The 11,059-nt window shown below is 37.6% G+C and overlaps 1 long non-coding RNA gene across 1 annotated transcript; it reads left to right on the plus strand.

The window, feature by feature from the left end:
* Positions 1–4,174: 4,174 nt before the first annotated feature.
* On the plus strand, positions 4,175–6,952 carry LOC132623040 (uncharacterized). Its single transcript, XR_009576083.1, has 3 exons — positions 4,175–4,695; positions 5,536–5,601; positions 6,531–6,952. It is a non-coding gene; the product is annotated as an uncharacterized LOC132623040 (long non-coding RNA).
* Positions 6,953–11,059: the final 4,107 nt, after the last annotated feature.

Here is an 11,059-nt window from a genome sequence, read left to right on the forward strand (position 1 = left end):
TCATTTGACCAAATCCAAATCCAAATCCAAAGCCGAGCGACGACGACGGCGCGAGGGGAGTCCCTCTTCTTGACCCTTTAAGAGCTAGAGGAAGTGCTTTCTAATATAAGCACATAACTTTCCCTTTCTACCACCAATGTGGTACAAGGCTCCTTTTCAACAGAACTTTGCGCTTTGAACTTCATTTTCCTTCCATTATCTTTTTTTTTCCCTCCATTTCTCATTCACACCAACTTAGCTAGCTTCAATCATTAACTAGCTTTAACAATCCCCCACATGAATGGGGAATGGCTATATGATGGAAAAACATGCATGACAAAAAATACTGTGTGATTCGTAAGCAAGAATTAATCGCATCTGGATAAGTAGATTTCTCTTTGAACTTTCCGTAGTGAACATATGTCGGATATACTCGGTCAATCGGTAGATTTGATATCTTTGAACCGTCGAGCTTTGGTGTATACCTAGACAACCACATGTCACACAATTAACCCTTTAACCATCTTTGGTTCTCATTGTTTTGTTCGTTTCAGCCATGAACACTCCTGGTTCATAAGTGCGTAGAGAATTGGCCTCACAGAATTCTCCTTGAAACGGCTTACACTTCACACTTAAATAGGTGATTCCCAAATGTGTCATCCCGTAGATACACTATTTGATATACCCCGTATCAAACTTGGAAACCATTAAAAAGTCGTAATGCTTTATCCTGGTACTGAACATTGTCTCATCACGAGAATGGACCACAAAAGTTATTGTGACAACGTTGAACCGTCATCAATGACTTTGTTTGATCTCTTTGAACCTAGATCTTGGGATCTCCAGTCTTCTAGGTAGAGTTACCGCCACGATGACTTGTCCTCGGCCAAAGTCCCATTCCCCTCGATGATCTTTCAACCACCTCTCTAGTTAGGCCTTTAGTTAGCGGATCCGACACATTATCTCTTGACTTAACATAGTCAATTGTGATAATTCCACTAGAGAGTAGTTGTCTAACGGTATTATATCTTCGTCGTATGTGACGAGACTTTCCGTTGTACATCGCGCTCCCGGCTCTTCCTATTGCCGCTTGACTATCACAATGTATGCATATATGAGCCAACGGTTTGGGCCAAAATGGAATATCTTCTAAGAAATTCTGGAGCCATTCAGCTTCTTCACCGGCTTTGTCTAAAGCTATGAACTCAGATTCCATTGTAGAGCGGGCGATACATGTCTGTTTGGATGACTTCCAAGACACTGCTCCTCCACCTATGGTAAAAACATATCCACTTGTGGATTTAGTTTCAATTGAACCGGTGATCCAATTTGCATCACTGTATCCTTCAATAACTGCAGGATACCTATTATAATGCAAAGCAAAGTTTTGAGTATGTTTCAAATACCCCAATACTCGTTTCATTGCCAGCCAATGTGTTTGGTCGGGATTACTAGTGTAGCGACTTAGTTTACTTATAGCACACACAATATCAGGTCGCGTACAGTTCATGATATACATCAAACATCCCAACACTCTGGCATAATCCAATTGAGAGTGACTTTCACCTTTATTCTTTGCAAGAGCAAGGTTCATATCAATTGGTGTTTTTGCAACTTTAAAGTTCAAGTACTTGAACTTTTCAAGTACCTTTTCAAGATAATGAAATTGAGACAGTGCTAGACCTTGAGGAGTCTTATGGATTTTAATTCCTAAAATTAAATCGGCAACTCCTAAGTCTTTCATATCAAACTTACTAGCAAGCATGCGCTTAGTAGCATTTATGTTAGCAATGTCGTTACTCATTATCAGCATATCATCCACGTACAAACAAACAATGACGACGTGGTTCAGAGTGTTTTTAATGTAAACACATTTATCACATTCATTTATCTTGAATCCATTTGACAGCATCGTATGGTCAAATTTTGCATGCCACTGTTTAGGTGCTTGTTTAAGTCCGTAAAGAGACTTAACAAGTCGACACACCTTCTTCTCTTTCCCTGGAACTACAAACCCTTCAGGTTGTTCCATGTAAATTTCTTCCTCTAACTCTCCATTTAGGAAGGCTGTTTTCACATCCATTTGATAGATTTCAAGACCGTACACGGCGGCTAACGCTACTAACACCCGAATAGATGTAATCCTCATTACCGGCGAGTATGTATCAAAGTAATCAAGACCGTCTCGTTGTCTAAAATCTTTAACAACTAGTCTTGCCTTATATTTATCAATACTACCATCAGCTCTCATTTTCCGCTTGAAAATCCATTTGGAACCTAAAGGTTTATTCCCTGGAGGAAGATCAACCAATTCCCAAGTATGATTGTCCAATATGGATTCTATCTCACTATTGATTTCCTCTTTCCAAAATTGAGCTTCCGATGAAGACATAGCTTCATTGAAAGTTCGAGGCTCATTTTCCAACAAAAATGTTAGAAACTCTGGTCCAAAGGAAGTAGACGTCCTTTGACGTTTGCTGCGTCTTGGATTTTCCTTATTAGGAATATTTTCCTTTGTTTCTTCCCGAGGTCGTTTAGATTCTTTGCTAGACGACTCACATTCCTTTTTATACGGATATATGGTTTCAAAGAAGTCAGCATTATCTGATTCAATTACTGTATTCACCTGAATGTCGGGATTTTCAGATTTGTGAACCAGAAACCAATATGCCTTACTATTTGTGGCATATCCTATAAAAACACAATCAACGGTTTTAGGTCCTATTTTTACCCTTTTGGGTTTAGGAACTTGCACCTTGGCCAAACACCCCCACACTTTGAAGTATTCCAAATTGGGCTTCCTTCCTTTCCACTTTTCGTATGGAATTGATTTTGTTTTGCTATGGGGCACTCGATTGAGTATTCGGCTAGCTGTTAGAATAGCTTCCCCCCACAAGTTCTGGGGTAACCCAGAACTTATTAGCAAGGCATTCATCATTTCCTTTAGTGTTCTATTCTTTCTTTCTGCAATTCCGTTTGATTGTGGCGAATAAGGGGCAGTCGTTTGATGAATAATACCATATTCCAAACATATTTGTTCAAAATGAGATTCATATTCACCGCCCCTATCACTCCTTATCATTTTAATCTTTTTGTTAAGTTGAGTCTCAACTTCAGTTTTGTACTGCCTGAATGCTTCAATTGCTTCATCTTTACTATTAAGTAAATAGACGTAGCAATACCGCGTACTATCGTCAATAAAAGTTATGAAGTACTTCTTTCCACCGCGAGATGGGATTGACTTCATGTCACAAATATCTGTATGGATTAAGTCTAAAGGACTTGAATTCCTTTCAATTGACTTATAAGGATGTTTAACATACTTAGATTCAACACAGATTTGACATTTTGATTGATTGCATTCAAACTTAGGCAATACTTCCAAACTAATCATTTTTCGTAAGGTTTTATAATTGACATGTCCTAAACGTGAATGCCATAAATCATTTGACTCAATCAAGTAAGACGAAGCAGAAACTTTATTATTATTAGCAACAACCATTACATTCAGTTTGAAAAGGCCCTCTGTAAGGTAACCTTTTCCTATGTACATCTCGTTCTTACTTATTACAACCTTGTCAGAAACATAAACACACTTAAAACCATTCTTCACTAGAAGTCCGGTAGATACTAGATTTTTCCTAATTTCAGGAACATGACAGACGTTGTTGAGAGTCACCACCTTGCCAGAGGTCATCTTCAACAAGATCTTTCCATAACTTTCAATCTTGGCTGTTGCAGAATTTCCCATGTAAATGGTCTCGTCGGGCCCGGCGGGAGCATATGAAGCAAAGGCTTCTCTAACAGCACAAATGTGACGAGTGGCGCCAGAGTCAATCCACCACTCCTTCGGATTTCCCACTAGGTTGCACTCAGACAACATAGCGCACAAGTCATCAACTTCATTGTTTGTTTCAACCATATTAGTCTGACCCTTCTTCTTTTCCTTCTTTGGAGCACGACAGTCTGCAGCTTTGTGTCCGATTTTTCCACAATTGTGGCAGTTTCCCTTGAATTTCTTCTTGTTGGGATAGTTCCTTGGTCCCGATGCCTTTTTCCTCTTTTTCAGATTAGTTGAGGCAGTTTCAACAGTATGTGCTCCCCCTATGGTTGATCTTGTTAGAACCCGTATTTTTGTACAGTGGAATAATCCGGATTTATTTATGATAAGCTAAGGACAAATTTTTTTTTTCGGGATACAAAGTCGGGATTCTTAACCTTCGATTTTATTTTGAGATATAAGTTGTGCATGAATTTATTGGTATGGGACAATTAGGAAAAATTTGGGACCAAAAGGTGATAAATTGGAAGTGGAAAATCATCCACAAATTCCATGTGGGCCGAGCATAGTGGATTGTGGTGCCCACACAATTTGTGTCATCTTTTGAGTGGAACAACTCTTTAATGTGGGCCAAGGGACAATTGTGCAATTCATTAAGTGATAAAAAGATGACCACAATTCATTTACTTCATTCTCCACTTGAACAAAAAAAAAAAAAAAAAAAAAAAAAAAAAGAGAAAGAAGCTCCCTCCATTGAAGCTCACGGACAAGAAGGCCAAAAATCATCCCCTCTTTTTAGCTCCTCTAAAATTATTCCATTGATGTAAACCCACTATATTGAGGTCCCTAAGTAGCGTGGAAGCATCGTTGGAGCGATCAACCCATTATTTTCATCTTTTGGAAACCCTAGGCTATTGGAAAGTTGAAGAAGGAAGGTAAGCATTCATTATGTTTTTGTGTTATGAAGGTTATATTCATGTTGTAGTATCTTATAGTGGTTGGAAATCATGAAATATAGTATGATTGGAAGTGGGTTGTGTGATGGGTGTGCTAGCCGTGTAAATGGGTATTGTGATTGGGTTGTTGAATAAATTCCTTGTAGCATGTTAAATTGTTGTAGTGTGTAGGATGACTAAAAATCATCAATATATGTATATGTGTAGTGATAGATGAATATGGGTCATGCTATATGCCAAAGAACACACTAATGTCGCTTAGCGTTGTAATGGTTGTTGTGATGACTTCTAGTTTAGAAATGAAAGTTTAATGTCCCAAAGTGATATGGTGAATTGTTGCGGGCTGTTTTGAGGCTGGTCGTGCATTTGACATGAATTGTACATTTTATGAAAATGACATCGTTATATTGTGGATTGTGACGCAAACAAAAAAAAAATGGAAAAAAATTATGGGTTGTTGGAATTATTATGTGAATTGTTTAGAATGTTCTTGAATGTTATTAGTATGGGTTTGGGTTAATAATCAAATGTACGAACGATATTGTGGCTTTAAAGTAAGCCATGGAATTGAATAATTGGGAAGTTGTCGAATGGCGTAGAAGAGAGCTACCATTATTATTTTGCTTTTCGGATTGGTTGTCAATGTTACTAGGTTGGTTATTGTGGTTGTTGTTGTTGATTTTGAGCGAGTTAAATTCTCGGGGTAGCCTATTTACAGGGGAAATGCTGCCCGAATTTCTGTAGAATTAAGGGCGAAATTGGAATTTAATGTCCAAAAAGTCTTTAGCTAATGTTTGGCATTTTATGGCTTGTTTGTAGACCTTGGGCAGCCCGAATCATAGGTTGGATTTATCTTGAGTTGGATCATATTGGAGAGCGTTTGAGGTATGTAAAGCAACCTTCCTTCTTTTGGCATGCCTTAGTTTCACATAGGCTAGATTAGAGCTTTAAGGGAATTCCAAATTCGAGATCCGAGCATGTTATGATCCATATATATATTCTTTGGCACTCTTATGTATGTTTTTATGAAATATGAACCATGATGTATTTGAAGTAATCGCTTTCCGAAATTCGCATAGAAAAGGTTCACTTTAAGGAATTTTGTAATCTCTGAATGCCATATTTTTTCGCATAGAGGCTCGGATCGCTCCAATAATTTTTATAGGAGTTTGCTTGATGTATAATGGGTATGTTTTTCATAGGCGGGCTCAGTTCGGGTCTATACTCGTCCGTGGGTCCCGCGACGCCCTTTATGTAAATCCGACAACTTTGAATCAAAAAGTGATAATTATTATTCCGATTTCGAATATGACTATTTTACTTATCCTTCGGATTTATAATAATGATTTTATGCATATGATTCCTCACTACTCCGCTCGTGCCTACTATGATATCGTTCGCCGGTTCCCGGGCCGGTTCTGTTGTCGTGCGCTTTGTGATACATTCCGGTGTTATGCTGTGATTATGGTTCACCGTGCTCCTCGCTCGAGGGCCGGGTTCCACTTATGTTTGGCGTTATGCTGTGTTTGGCGTTATGCTGTGTTGTGATGTGTGACGGGGATTCGGAGATTTGAAACTTTCTGGTGTTATGCTGTGTTGTGGCGCCATCGACAGGCGGGCGACCACATTTTCCTGTGCCCTATGCATAATTTATACTTTGGAAATAAACATTTTGATATTTTTTTTATATGTATTATTTTCTATATATCTGATTCGATTATTGTTCAGATTTATTTCTGTACCTTCTGCTTTGCATACTCAGTACATATTTCGTACTGACCCCCTTCTCCGGGGGCTGCGTTTCATGCCCGCAGGTACGGACGCACAGCCTGGTGATCCACCTGTTTAGGACACCCTTTCTGCTATTCGGAGTGCTCCTCTCTTTCCGGAGCTTATACTTTTGGTATATATATTTTTATTAGTGCATTTGTATATATTCGTTCATGGGTACGGCGGGGCCCTGTCCTGTCATATGATTCTGTCGGTCTGTTTAGAGGTCTGTGGACATGTTTGTGGGTTAGGGTCTTTCTGTATGGATGTATGTATATGTTGTTTGGGCGATCCTATACGCCGAGGCGGCCGGTCCGCATATGTTTATATATTGCTTGGTTAGCCCTGTGTGGCTTTTGTTGGTATTTTCTGCGTGCAGGGTATATTGGATAGTCCGTAAAACAAAGGAAACTCTGCCGAATTTTTTTTTGGAAATTACCTAAATCTGAAATAAAGCCTTGTCGGCTTCCGCCATATACTAGAATGAGTTGATAGAATTTGAGATAATATTTGATAGATGGGTTCGGGTGCCCAGATCGGGCACTAGTCACGGCCTACGGGGTTGGGTCGTGACAGATCTCCCATTTGCCTTCTTCTCCGCTGCCTTGTTATCTTCCTCGATTCTCAATCGGACGATGAGATCTTCCAGTGTCATCTCCTTTCGCTTGTGTTTCAAGTAATTTTTGAAGTCCTTCCATGAAGGAGGCAACTTCTCTATCACTGCCGCAACTTGAAACGCCCCACTAATTACCAAACCTACACCAACCAATATGTAAGTAATAGTGTACTGAATACTTTCGATACAGGTATTAAGCAGATTTATACCTTCAGCGAGGAGATCGTGGATGATAACCTGCAACTCTTGAATTTGAGTAACAACAGACTTGCCATCTACCATTTTGTAATCCAGAAACTTGGTAGCGATAAACTTCTTTAGTCCTGCATCTTCTGTTTTATATTTCTTTTCCAACGCATCCCATAGCTCTTTTGATGTTGCCACATTGCTATAGACATTGTAAAGATCATCCTCCAGTCCGCTAAGAATATAATTCTTACATAAAAAATCTGAGTGCTTCCATGCCTCAGTTACAACAAAACGTTCATTCTCAGGTGTTGATTCCGGCAGAACCGGAACGTCCTCCTTAATAAACTTTTGAAGGCTTAAAGTAGTTAAATAGAAGAACATCTTTTGTTGCCATCGTTTGAAATCAATCCCGGTGAATTTTCCGGGCTTCTCTGCCGGAGCCGGTGCTGGTGCAGTACGACTGGAGGACGCAGCATTGCTCGTAGAACCAACCACGGGGGCTGGTGTGACAGTAGCAGTAGCATTCAAATTTGGAGTTTGTTCTCCCATTTCTGTCGCAGGAACAACAGAAGAATTTAATAAACACCAGTTTACTGTAAAAAACAAATACTTAGAACTGAATCTGTTTTGACAGCAACAAACATAATACACAACGGTGAAGATTTGATTTCTTCAAACCGAATCAAGTTTACACAAAACAGTTTATTTTTTTTTATTTTTTTTTTAAAAGTTCAAACAGAATGTAGAAAACTGTATGTTGTACACTTGATGAAGTTTTTATATCTTCAAATCAAGTATCCAAATGAGTAGAAAGTTCTGAAACTTTAATCTCAAGCGGAGTAGAAATCCGAAGATTTTAGTCTCCAAACAACATACAAGTTCGTTACATGCAAACAAGAAAGAAACAAGTTTATTTTATTTTGTGCACAGCACTGTTTTATGTTAAAGAAACAATTTTTTTTTCCTTTCCCGTATAACGTTCTGTAATCGGTAAACAACAACTAATGAACACAGAAATAATGTAATAAATTCCTTAAGTTTGTTATCTCCCGTGTTCAAAACCAGTATAAAAAAAAACAGAAACTGGAAAAACAGAAACTGGAAAAAACAGAAACTTCGAAAACAACAGAAACTGTTGGAGGAAAAAAAAATAATGTAGAAACATCCGAGACCACAGAATACACTGTGTGTCCTTAAGGAATTTAACCCCCTCACTGTACCCGAGGTTGCAGATTATTTCCTCCCAGGATAAAACGGATGTACCTGTCGCAGGAGTGGCGGTACCTGAAACGCCTACGACTTCGGCGAACTCAAATATGGCAACGAAAACACACGAAGACTCGATAGTTTATTTTTGTGAAAGAATGCAGATGCAGTGAAAAATTCAGTAGTTGAAAATTGAGGCATTGCCTCAGTTTATATAGCCTTGAACATGCCTCTTCAGATTAGGCTTGGTGGCATTTCAGAAAATGAAGGTTGAATTTAAATAAATTTGGTCCAAAAAGATTATCAATCAATCAGACCAAATCCAAAGCCGAGCCGAGCGACGACGACGGCGCGAGGGGAGTCCCTCTTCTTGACCCTTTAAGAGCTAGAGGAAGTGCTTTCTAATATAAGCACATAACTTTCCCTTTCTACCACCAATGTGGTACAAGACTCCTTTTCAACAGAACTTTGCTTTGAACTTAATTTTCCTTCCATTATCTTTTTTTTTTCCCTCCATTTTCTCATTCACACCAACTTAGCTAGCTTCAATCATTAACTAGCTTTAACAATAAGTTAATATATATGTGCTAGAAATGAGGAAATGATAATTGTAAATTATTATAAAATTAAAAGAAATATACTCTAGGAACATGCATAGTGTGGGACAAAATCTAACAAAATTGGACAAACAAATAAGCCCAAATTAAACTTGCTGAATTCTCAAACCTTTACCGGTTTTATTTTAAAACTAAGGTTGTGTATTTTATTTACTGGTATAGTTGAAGCACAATACACATTGTATATTCATTAGTGCTGTCCACATGTTATGGTTGATTTACCTCATTAAGTGATGTTTCAGCAAATAAAAGTTTCTTTAGCCAAATGTTTTTGATAATATATTTGGTCAAACTTCTAAAAAATGCTTATTTCCGGAAAAGTATAAGAGTAACAGTTTGTGTTTAACTAATCAAAAATACGTTTTTCAATATTAGACAACAATTTGTGGTTGAATAAGGTTCCAAAAGTGTTCTAGGAAAAAATTACTCTTTTCAGCTAATATAAAACGTCTTCTGCTCCTACTAAAAAGCATATGTTATTTTCTCAAAAGCTTAATCAAACACTTCAATTCTCTAGATAAACATTTTTTTAAAAATAAAAAATAAACACTTTTGGCTTTATAGAAGCTTGGCCAAAATGTTTCTGAATAACATACTTAGCTTCCAAAATTATATATTGTACACAATTTGGTCTTAACTTATTTTGCTTTATATTTATATGACAGAAGCTGCAGTGAAGGCTTTGCTTAAGCTTTCAAAGGCGGAACAGCAGGCTTTGTCAGCCCATCTATGCCATGATGAAACTACTAGATGCAGTAACTGTAGTACAACATCCTGTCATGTCACTGAAATGTATGCCCTTTAATTTCCTAATCCCAAATATTAGTCGTTTCGGAAAATTAAATTTATTTAAAAAAATATATTTGACGTTTGAGAAAACAAAATAAAACTAGATAATGATGCATATATAGAAGCAGCAACTTTGTTGGAAAAGCAAGTAGAACAGGGCAAATTGCTGAAGGAATCATGCCAATTTATAGGCTTACAACCAAAATAAATCTGGGATTTTAAGGAAAAGTTTGAAATCCTGGAGGTGTAGGGTGTGTTTGGTACAAAATTTTTTTTTTATTTGTTTTCTGGTGTTTAGTTAGTAGACAAGAAAATACTTTCCCAAAAAAATATTTTTAATAGCCTGTTTGGCCAAGCTTCTAAAATAAGCTTATTTTAAAAAATATTTTTTTTGAAAAACGCTTTTCAAAAAGAACTTTTCCGTGAGAAGTTTGGTCAATTAATTTAAAAAGTACTTTTGAGCAACAATTAGTGTTTGGCTAAACTTATAAAAATGTTTTTAAGTGTATTTTTTTGTTAAAAGTGCTTTTCAAAAAAGTACTTTTGGGGAAAAGCTAAAACTGATTCTGCACTCTTCAGTACTTATTTTCTCTCAAAAATTTGGCCAAACACCTTAATTTTTTTAAAATAAGTACTTTTTGAGAAAAATAAGTACTTTTGCAAAAAAATAAGCATGACAAAATAGGCTAACTAGTATCTTGAGATTAGTTGACCAGGATAAATCAATTAAGTGTCATTAGCAATTAGTTAAATGTCATTAGGTGTCAGTTAGTGGAGTTTGTTAGTTAGTTAGAAGACATGTGATCTGCACATGTATGAATTGTATAAACACTATACAATGGGAGGTATACCGTCCACTGAGAAGCTATTCATCGGAGGAGATTTCAATGGGCACATTGGGTCAATTTCAGGGGGTTATGATGATGTGCATGAAGGTTGTGGTTTCGGGGACAGGAACGGAGGAGGAATTGCACTGTTGGATTTTGCAAAAGCCTTTGGGCTGGTGGTAGCCAATTCGAGTTTCCCAAAGAAGGAGGAGCACTTGGTAACCTTTCGTAGTTCGGTGGCTAAGACGCAGATAGACTTTTTACTCCTTAGGAAGGAAGATAAAGGTCTCTGTAAAGACTGCAAGGTGATTCCGAGTGAGAATCTAACG

This window comes from Lycium barbarum, chromosome 12, assembly GCF_019175385.1.
Source record: "Lycium barbarum isolate Lr01 chromosome 12, ASM1917538v2, whole genome shotgun sequence".
Taxonomy (NCBI): Eukaryota; Viridiplantae; Streptophyta; class Magnoliopsida; order Solanales; family Solanaceae; genus Lycium; species Lycium barbarum.